Genomic DNA, 8,677 nt, shown 5'->3' with positions numbered 1-8,677 from the left:
TGTGTTCTGGGTCTGTATCCTGCTCCCTTGTTTCTACCACTTTATCCTGCTTCTTTGTGTGGACTGTGATCTTCTGTTGTTTCCGAGGCATTGTGACATTGTTGTATCTAGATCTCTGTTAACTGTTTGTGAAGAGCAGCCCCGAGTGGTTCAGGCTTTTCTTGGTGGTTTTTTATCGTTGGCCTTTTCAGTCTTGTAGGCCCCGAGTGTCCTTGGGCTTGCTGGAAAGCAGAACATGTTCTTAAGCCCCAGAAATCTGCGAGAGTGCTGTCTCTTTAAATATCCAAAATAGTCAAGCCTCTTTTTAAACCTACAAAATGGAGGTGTCCTCCGGACCGGCAAAAGTCCACAACTCAGCCCACCTTTCTCTTCACTTTCTCTGTTTGTTCCCAAGCCACCGTGCACAGTCCATGCAGTCCCTGGCTAGCAGGGTAATTTTTAGGTTAATTTTTAGGTTAATTTTTAGGTCCTACCACCACTCGGGAATGTCCAAGCCGTTTGTGCCATCAAGGGCGTTCAGGTCCCTGCCAGATGGCAGCTCCGTATGTCTCCTTTTTTGGTATTTTCACGCAAATTCTTCTGCTGGTTGGGGTTTAGTCTACTTCTGTATCCTTCCCTTCAAGGCTCAGCGGTCCAAGATTATCTTCTTTGTCTGTGTCAATAGGTTTCCCTTTTCTTTGTTGAAGAGGGTCTGTGCAGTCCTTCTGCCTAGTCCTCCATCTTGCTGGAACTCCTACCTCAATTCTCATACACCTCAGATACCTTCAGAGTTCTTATTTCTAAGTCTGTGTTTGTTTTTATTCATTTTTCAATGGATTAGTAGTTGGAGAATAAATAAGAGCAACAGCTTAACTCACTGTATTGTCCTGCCTCAGCCCCAGCCACCTTCCAGGATTATTTTATACATTAAATTCCTCAGAACAAGAATCAGTTATTTCTTTAAAGACTCTGGTGTCTGTTTTGAAGATTGTTAGGTCAAGGGTTGTCAAGTCAGTTCTGACTCCTAACAACCTAATACACAAGAGAATATAAGGTCCTGCAGAATCCTCACATTCATTGCTATGCTTGAGCCCATTGCTACAGCTACTTGTTGATCTCTGTAGTTAAGGGTCTTCTTCTTTTTTTGCTGACCCTTTACTTTATGAAGTTTTACATCCTTCTCCAGGAACTGGTCCCTCCTGACAACATGACCAAAGTACAAGAAGTGAAGTCTCACCATCCTTGCTTCTAAGGTACATTCTGGCTGTAGTTCATCTATCACAGATTTGTTTATTCTTCTAATTGTCCGTGGTATTTTGAATATTCTTCAACACAATAATTAACAGGCATAAATTCTTCGATCTTCATTAATTGCTCAAATTTCTCATGCATATTAGGTGATTGAAAATAACATGGATTGGGTCAGGTGTATTTTATTCTTCAAAGTGATATCTTCACTCTTTAACACTTTAAAGAGGTCTTTGCCAGCAGATTTGCCCAGTACAATATATCATTTGATTTCTTGACTGCTTCTTTCATGGAACTGATTGTGGATCCAAGTAAAATGAAATTCTTGACAACATCAGTCTTTTTCTCATTTATTGTAAGGTTTCTTATTTGTCCAGATGTGAGTATTTCTGTTTTCTTTACATTGAGGTGTGATCCATACTGAAGACTGCAGTCTTTGATGTTCATCAGTAAGTGCATCAATCTCTCTTCACTCTCTGCAAGCAAAGTTGTGTCATCTACATATTGCAGGTTGTTCGTGAGTCTCTCTCCAATCATGATGCCATGTTCTTCTTCACCAAGTCCACCTTCTAGGATTATTTGCTCAGCATACAGATTGAATAAGTAGGTGAAGGGATACAACCCTGATGCACACCTTTCCTGATTTTAAATCATGCTGTTGTTGTTATGCGCTGTTGAGTTGAACCTGACTCATAGCGACCCCTCTTTGGGTTTCCGAGGCATTATCACTATGGAAGTAGGTTGCCCATCTTCCTATTTTGCTTGAACAACTGTGTTATTGAAAATGTAAATTTCTAGTTTCTCTGATTTCTGCCAATATCATTTGAATATCTGCAATGATATCCCTTGTTCCACATCCTCTTCTGAATCTGTCTTGAATTTCTTGGAGTTCCCTGTCAATGTATTGCTGAAACTATTTTTCACTAATTTTCAGCAAAATTTTACTTGCATGTGATATTAGTAATATTGTTTGATAAACTATATTTCTTTGGATCATATTTCTTTGGAATGGTCCCAGATAAGGATCTCTTCCACTCAGTGGGCCAGGGAGCTATTTTCCAAATTTCTTGGCATGGACAAGTGAGTGCTTCTAGTATTGCACCCATTTGTTGAAACATCTCAGTTGGTATTCCATCAACTCCTGAAGTCTTGTTTTTCACTAGTGTTTTCAGAGAAGCTTGGACTTCTTCCTTAATATCATGGGTTCTTGATTCTACTTCCTGAAATGGTTAATGTCGACCAATTCTTTATGATACAGTGACTGTGTATTTGCTCCAGCTACATTTGATGCTTCTTGCATTGTTCAATATTTTGCCCACAAAATCCTTTAATATTGCAACTTGAAGGTTGAATTCTTATTTTTCAGTTCTTTCAACTTGAGAAATGCCAAATGTGTTATTCAATTTTGGTTTTCTAACTCCAGTTCTTTGCACATTTCATTATAATACATTATCTTCACGAACTGCCTTTTGAAATCTTCTGTTCTGCTCTTTTATTTCATCCTTTCTTTCATTTGCATTAGCCTTTTTATGTTTAAGAGTAAGTTTCAGAATCTCTTCTGACATCCTTTTTGGTATTGTCTTTCTTCCTTGTCTTTTTAATTACCTTTTGCTTTCTTCATGTATTATATCCTTGATATCATCCAGCAACTCATCTGTTCTTTGGTCCTTGGTGTTAAATGTGTGTAAACTATTCTTGAGATGCTCTCTAAATTCAGGTGAGGTATAATCAAGGTCATGTTTTGTCTCTTGTGGACTTGTTTGGATTTTTGTCAGCTTCAACTTGAACTTGCATATGATTATGGTCTGTTCCATAGTCAACCCCTGATCTTGTTCTGACTGATGATATTGAACTTCTTCATTGCCTATTTCCACAGATGTTGTCAGTTTGATTGCTATGTATTCCATCTTGCAAGGTCTACATGTATAGTCACTGTTTATGTTGTGGAAATATAAGTATTTGCAATGAATAAGTCTTTGGTCTTGCAAAATTCTATCATGGAATATCTGGCATCTTTTCTATCACCAAGGTTTTATTTTCCAATTAATGATCCATTTTCTTTGTTTCTAATTTTCACATTCTAATCACCAGTAATTGCCAGTGCATCTTGATTGCATGTTTGATCAATTTTAAACTGCAGGTATTAGTAAAACTCTTAAATTTCTTCATTATTGGCTTTAGTGATTGTTGCATAAATATGAATAATAGTTGTATTAACTGGTCTTCTTTGTATGTATTTGAATGTTATCCTATCACTGACAGCATTGTTCTTCAGGATAGATCTTGAAATGTTCTTTTTACAATAACTATGACCCCATTCCTCTTCAATTTGCTATTCATTGTATAACAAATGTGCCAGACCATTTCAACTAACTAATGCCTAAAATATTGAACTTTCTATGTTCCATTTCATTTTTGACAACTTACAATTTCCCTAGATTCATACTTCATATATTCCATTTTCTAATCATTAAGGGCTGTTTGCACTTCTTTCTTCTCATTCTAAGTCAAGCCACATGAGCAAATGAAGGTCTCAAAAGCTTTACTTCATCCATATCATTAAAGTTGACCTACTTTGAGGAGGCAGCTCTTCTCCAGTTGTATTCCAACCTGAGGGACTCCTCTTCTGGCATTATATTAGATAATGTTCTACTACTATTCATAAAGTTTCAGTGGCTACTTTTTTTCAGAATATACTGTGGCAGTATATATTATAATATATAAATATATATAATATAAATATATTTATATAATATATATTAGTCTGGAAGTTCTGAAACCTGTCCACCATGGGTGACCCTGCTGCTATTTGAAATACCAGTGGCAGAGCTCCAACCTCACAGCAACACACAAGCCACCACAGTATGGCAAACTGACAGAAGAGTGGTGGAGCAAAGAATAGTATAAGAAAAAAAATTATGAGCAGTATATGTGCACATTGTTATTAGAAACTCATTTCTTCTAGGCACTTTAAACTAACAAAGAAAGGAAATACATGTTTTTACACTAACTAAGGAAGAGGGAGCAACATACTTCTGTAAATATTTACTGCCTTGCAAACCCAGTGGGGATCATTATGAGTCAGAATTGACTCAACAGCAGTGGGTTTGAATTTTGGTTTTTTATACTAACTATATCTAAATATTTAAGGAGCTCTGGTGGTGCAGTGTCTTAAGACATTTAACTGCTAACCAGAAGGTTGGTGGTTCAAACTCACCAGCTGCTCTGCCGAAGGAAGATGGGGCAATCTACTTCCATAAAGATTTACTGCCTAGAAAACCCAATGGGGCTCACTATGAGTTGGAATCTACTTGACGGCAGTGAGTTTTCTTTTCTTTTTGTTAAAAATAAATATATTTATATTTATGTGCATATATATATTAATAAATATCTATATTAACTTAAATTTGAATTTATACTGATGTTTCCAAATTCAGTCCATCTACATATATATCATTTTAGGCTTCTCTATTTACTTGTTTGTAACTCCCAATTTTAAAAGTAAGAAATGCAGCTCCCACAAGCCAGCATCTATTTGCTTAATTGTTCATATGCACTGTGTGTGTATGGTTTCAGAAAGTTAATCTGTGCCCCCATGAGGAATGATTTCATCAACTAGAGTACAGATAATACTTTCCATGAGGAAAAGTTATCTTGCTTATTATTTTAGTTTCAATGTCTATAAAATCTTGCCTGGAGTATAAGGGTGAAGAATCTGCAAAAATTAATTGGAAATATTTGAAATTTTTCTGAATGAGAAAGTCAGTGTATATTTGTGAATGAAAAAAGGTAAGAAATATTTATCACCTAGATCAGAATCATTGCTGAAAAAATACTAAATTGAGCAATTTACAACTATTATGGGGTAAATCAGAAGGTATTAGATTTAGGAATAAGAAGACAAATCACATAAAGATGACTATAAAAAGAAATCTCCTAGCAGTAGAAGGATGATGACACCACTGAGAAATTCCCTCATGATTTTACAGAATACTTAGTTATTAATATAATGTATAAACAGGCAATTATTTTTCATAAATCATAAACATATCATTGTGATAATCTGATTATGCTTTGATTTGTACAGTTACCAGAAGTTGTGTACTATTTTATAGGAATTTTGCTCTATAATTCTCATTGTTTCTATGACACTTTATTCCATTTATTCAAGAATTGGAGAAACAATCAGTATCTCCTTTTAAGGGTGGAAATATTGACAGTCAGAGACATAAGCTGGTTTTTGTAGTTACTAACTAAGAAAGATTGAAAATAAAATATGAAACACACATAATCTGATTGCTAAGTAAAATAAGTAACTCTAATTTAGTACAAATATTTTTGTTACTAGAGGTTTTTATTTTCTACTCATTTTAAATAGGATAATTTGAAATAATCATTTTACTATTTGGATTCTACTTAATTATGATTTCATTGAATTCAAAAAGACAAATAAAAATAGAATGAATAAAAGATATTTTATCAGTTTCAAAGACACTTACCCATAGATCTGTTTGTTTTAATAGAAACCAAACCAAACTCACTGCCATTGAGTCAGATCCGACTCTTAGCGACCTCTCCTTGGGTTTCCAAGGCAGTATCACTATGGAAGTAGATTGCCCAACATATCTATTAATCAGGAATATTTAATAGACATATTGTGATAAGAAAACTTCTTGTACAGGTCTTGAGATTTTATCCTCAGATATTCACAAATAGAAGTGTGGATGTTATCTATTTAAGCAAAGAGAGTAATTATCCTTATCATACCTAAAATGCCACTAAATTAGATTTGAATATTGATATTACCAAATACATTGTTAGATGTCATGGAGTCAGCTCTGACTCATAGAGACCCTCTATGTAAAACAGAATGAAAGACAGTCTAGTCATGTGCCAGCCTCACAATCCTTTCTGTACCTAAGCCCATTGTAGGCACTGTGTCAATCCATCTCATTGAGGGGCTTCCCTTTTTTCACTGACCTTTTACTTTACCAAACGTAATATCTTTCTACAGGTAATGGTCCTTTCTGACAACATGACCAAATTAGGTGAGATGAGGTCTGGTCATTCTTGCTTCCAAGGAACATTTTGGCTGTACTTCCTCCTGGACAGATTTGTTTGTTCTTCTGGCAGTCCATGTATTTCAATATTCTCCAACATCACAACTCAAAAGCGTCAACTCTTCTTTAGTGTTCCTTATTCATTGCCCAACTTTCAAATGCATATGGGGTTACCGAATGTGTACGGCTTGGGTTAGATGCATCTTAGCCTTCAAGGAGATATATTTATTCTTCAGCACTTCAAAGAGTTCTTTTGCAGCAGATTTACACCGTGCAATACAATATCTAATATCTTGACTGCTGCTTCCATTGAGGAAACTCTGGTAGTGAAGTGCTTAAAGGTACTTGACTGCTAACCAGAAGGGTGGCGGTTCAAACCCAGCAGTCATTCCTTGGAAGGAAGGTTGGGCAATCTACTTCTGTAGTGATACTACCTTGGAAACCCAAGGAAAGGTCACTATGAGTCAGGTCTGACTCAACAGCACATAACAACAACAACAGCAGCTTACATTGGGGTTGATCATGAATCCAAGTAATATGAAATCTTTGACAACTTCAACCTTTTCTCCACTTATTGTGATGCTGCTTATTGGTCCAGTTGTGAGGATTTTAATTTTTATGTTGAGGTGTAGTCCATACTGCTGACTGTAGTCTTTAATTTTCATCAGTAGTTGCTTCAAGTCCTCTTCACTTTCAACAAGCAAAGTTGTGTCATCTGCATATTGCAGGTTGCTAACGAGCCTTCCTCCAACTGTGATGCCATGCTCTTCTTCATATGTTCCAGCTTCTCAGATTATTTGTTCAGTATACAGATTGAATGAGTGTGGTGAAAGGATACACACCCTTCTTGATTTTAAATCATGCAGTATCCCCTTGTTCTGTCTGGAGAACGGGCTCCTTGTTTATGTACAAGTTCCTCATGAGTACAATTAAGTGTTCTGTAATTCCCATTCTTCTCAATGTTATCCATAATTTGTTATGATCCATGCAGTTGAATGCTTTTGCATAGTCAATAAGACACAAGTAAACATCTTTCTGGTATTCTTTGCTTTCAGCCAAGATTCATCTGACATCAGTAGTGATAACCCTTGTTCCACATACTCTTCTGAAACGAGCTTGCATTTCGGGAAGTTCCCTGTCTGTATACTGCTGCAAAAGTTCTTGAATTATCTTCAGAAAAATTTTATTTGCATGTGATAGTAATGATATTGTTCGATAATATCCACATTCTGTTGGATTACCTTTCTTTCAAATGTGTGCAAATATGGATCTCTTCCAGTTAGTTGGCCAGGGAACTGTCTTCCAGATTTCTTGGTTTGGACAAGTAAATGCCTCCAGTGGGGCATCCATTTGTTGAAACATCTCAGTGGATTCTCCGTCAATTGCTGGAGCCTTGTTTTTCACCAATACCTTCAGTAAAACTTGTATTTCTTACTTCAGTACAATCGGTTCTTGGTCATGTGCTCCCTCTTGAAATGGTTGAACACTTATCATGATGCTGCTTATTGCTTTTTGGTACAGTGATTCTGTGTATTCCTTCCATCTTCTTTTGATACTTCCTCATTGTTCAATATCTTGACAATAGAATACTTCAACACCACAACTTGAAGCTTGAATTGTAGTCTTCAATTCTTTGAGCTTGAGGTATTCTAGGTGTTTTATTCCCTTTTGGTTTCCGACTCCAGGTCTTTGCACATTTCCTTATAATAATTGACTTTATCTTCCTGAGCTGTTCTTTGAAATCTTCTGTTCAGCTCTTTTATTTTGTAATTTCTTCCATTTCTTTAACTACTCTCCATTCAAGAGCAAGTTTCAGAGTCTCTTCTGACATCTATCTTGTTTTTTTTCTTCCTTTCCAGTGTTTTTAATGACTTTTTGCTTTTTTCATGTGTGATGTTCTTGATGTCATCCCACAATTTGTCTGGTTTCCATTCATTGGTGTTCAATGCATCAAATCTATTTTTCAGATGGTTTCTAAATTCAGGTGTGATATACTGAAAGTCATATTTTAACTCTCACTTTCTTGTTTAAATTTCCTTCAGCTTTAACTTAAATTTGCATATGAGCAACTGTTGGTCTGTTCCACAGTCAGCTTCTGGCCTTGGTTTGAGCTCCAGTGGCATAGAAGGAGGTCTTGTGGCATGGTCCCTAGGGCATTTGACTGCTAACCAAAAGGTTGACAGTTCAAACCCCCCAACCACTCTGTAAAGGAAGACTGGGCAATCTATTTCTGTAAAGATTTACTGCCTTGGAAATGCAATGGGAGTTGCTATGAGTCAGAATCTACATATCTACATAATGGCTGTGAGTATTTATTTATTTTATTTATTTGCTCATCTATCTCCACAGTTGTAGTCAATTTTGTTCCTGCTTATTCCTTCTGGTGAAGT

Source organism: Orycteropus afer, unplaced genomic scaffold (assembly GCF_000298275.1).
Source record: "Orycteropus afer afer isolate SDZICR_OR568_19922 unplaced genomic scaffold, OryAfe1.0 scaffold00119, whole genome shotgun sequence".
Lineage (NCBI taxonomy): Eukaryota > Metazoa > Chordata > Mammalia > Tubulidentata > Orycteropodidae > Orycteropus > Orycteropus afer.
Note: the sequence above shows the minus strand (reverse complement) of the source record.